Here is a 2,919-nt window from a genome sequence, read left to right as displayed (position 1 = left end):
ACTAACAACTAACTAACACAATAATAGTACCTAAGCTATTAATAAGGCGGCTGAAGGCCTAGTAGCCAGTGCTGCGATTTCATGTATTTATATAATAAATATTTTATTGTATAAATGATTATAAATAAAATAAATAAATAAATTTTGGTTTTATAAATTGGTGGGTGTTAAATATTAACAGTTTAAGACGATTGTGGCGATTTTTGTCACACTCAGGTTTTCCGTACTTGAAGACGAGACGGCTATGTCAGTACAGTTTAGAATAGTTTTTTGGGCAGAGTAATAATGTTCTGCTTAATGTGCGTAATGATTCACTATTGAATGACCTTTCTTGGCAGGATTTTCAAGGTTTATCACGGCCTGAACACTCCCTCGTTAGATCAATCGCATTAGATAGTAGTTTAGAAATTAATGTTTTGAAAGAAAATGCGTTTAGCTACTTTTTTTATTTAAAAATTTTCAAGCTGCACACATGTTCCCTGTCTTTACCATATTTAGGAGATAAAATTCCTGCGGACGAACTCATCTTCATGCATCAAAATCAAATAGACAAATCAACTTAGTGAAGCCGCCTGAGGATTTTATTGCATTTGTAAAAATTTTGGAAACACGATTTTTAGAAGAATTCGACAGTAATCGTCATAAAATAGGTTCAGGAGATATTCTTTTTAATAAAATGAAAGATTAGGCCCTTTTTGTGTTGTGATAATTGTGACCCAAAAATAGTTATAGCCCTTTTTATTAGAATTAGAATATATTTTTTAATTCATTTTTAAATAAAGAGTAAAGGTGCTTTTTTGCTTTTCAATGGAATTTTGAGTTTCGGATAATATCCAATTTCATAGAATAAGTCGCAGATTACTTAACACAGCCGTCTTCATACAGACTAATCAGTCTCCAACCCTTTTTTCTAAAATGTTTGACAAATGTTACTATCAAAGAGATAGAGAAGAAAAAAAGCACCTTTACTCAATGAGCTTTTCCTCCAGGAAAGAAAAGGAGTGCCAATGCACCAATTCCGGTTTCGTGAAAATTATAGCATTACTAACGAAGTAACGAAATGTTCTGCCATATTTCTAGACGTGGCTCAGGCATTTGATAAGGTGTGGCATGAAAGCCTTTTAAATAAGATTAAAAGCATTCTTCCTTCAGGATTGTATAAAACATTGGAATCTTTATGGTTAAAGTAGGATATTTCATACTTGATGAACAACCGATAAAGGCTGGTGTACCAACGGGCAGTGCTTGCATCACTTTTTGCTGTACAGCAAATCTTCCAACAGCTTATTATCATTTATGAAGAAAACCCTACCACCACAAAAATAGCATTTTGGCCTATTGCATTGCTGCATTCTCATTTTTTGCATTTATTTTTTTCTTTATAACCACATTATATAAGTTATCACGCGACGCATTCAATAAATTCAGAATTTTAAAGACTTCCAACAATTAAATTAAAAAAATTGTTTCTACACGGAAGTGCATTTTACGCAGATTGCCTGGAAGTTGAAGTGCGGTGAGATGATCGAGTGGATAGGCTGTTGCACCTGCTAAAAGTTTCTCAGTGGATGTAAGGCAACCTATTATCGTTTTTTTTTCTTTCTCTTATTGGACTTTGAGCAGCAAAAGGGAAACTGAAAAGTCACCACCTAGTATAAGCTTTATTTATCTAATACAAGAACCAATTATATTTGCGTTAGTTATATTTAAGCTTTTACCTGTATTAGATCAGCCTAGAAGTATACACCGAAATTGGTAAATGTTTTATCTAATAGTTGCCACATAGCTATTTTTACTAAATATTGGCTCATTATGAAAAATGTCCGAACGCCTCCACCTGGTGGTGGCAAACATCTGAAAACCCGGAAACGACGACAAATAAACTATATCATTATGAAACAATTATAAACCAACAATCCAGGCAGTTGGAAACAATAGAGCAATTATGCGCCGAATTAAAGAAAGAGATAGCATTTCTCAAAGCCGAAAATCAGAACCTAAAAACAAAGAATTTAAGTCCTACAAATAACGAAATAAATGCTGAATTGTRTGCAACAGATGAGGAAGAGCTTGCCCGCGAAACAGATTGGATTTTGAAAAAAAGGCCCAGTAAAAAAAGGAAAGCTGAACTATCTCCTCAGCTTGTGGTTCCAGCTACATCAAATACCATAAAAGAAGTCGGAATAAATCAAACAGAAACGAAAATCTCACGACCTCCTCCAATAATGATATCGGGTGACTGTGAAAACCAAAAAATATATAACATTACGAATGATGAGGCAAAAAAAGCATTTACTATCAAGCTTCTAAATAATAATACTTATAAAATCAATACATCAGACTCTGATGATTATAGAAATTTAACCAAAACTCTCTTTAAGCAATCTCGTCCAATTAAGGTAATGGTTAAAAATTTACATCACTCAAACGGGCCAAAGGCTATAATATCAGACCTTCATAAGAAGGGATTCAAAGCTATAAACGCAGTCAACAAACTGAAGTGGAAAACGAAAGAGCCCTTAGATATGTTTCTTCTTACTTTCGACGCAACAGAAAATATAAATAACATATATGCAATAAAAACCATATTGCATTCAGTTGTTGTCATTGAGGCCGTAAAGCAGTCAAAGCTCATACCACAATGCAAATTGTGTCAATCATATGGACATACTCACAACTACTGTGGTAAGCAAGCAAGATGTGTGAAGTGTACGAGAAAGCATAAGACCATAGAGTGTCAATCACAATCAACCAAAATGTTGTAATTGTGGTGATGCTCATCTTGCTAACTACAGAGGATGCGTAGTTGCGAAAGAACTGCAAAAGATTCGTGACCAAAGAACTGGCACAAAGAAAAACGACCCACGTCCTAAAAGCTCGGTTGTAAAAGATACCAAAAGCCTCCCAAAAAACGCAATA

Source organism: Bactrocera latifrons, unplaced genomic scaffold (assembly GCF_001853355.1).
Source record: "Bactrocera latifrons isolate USDA-ARS-PBARC rearing strain unplaced genomic scaffold, ASM185335v1 scaffold_1195, whole genome shotgun sequence".
Taxonomy (NCBI): Eukaryota; Metazoa; Arthropoda; class Insecta; order Diptera; family Tephritidae; genus Bactrocera; species Bactrocera latifrons.
This window is presented reverse-complemented; position numbering follows the sequence as displayed.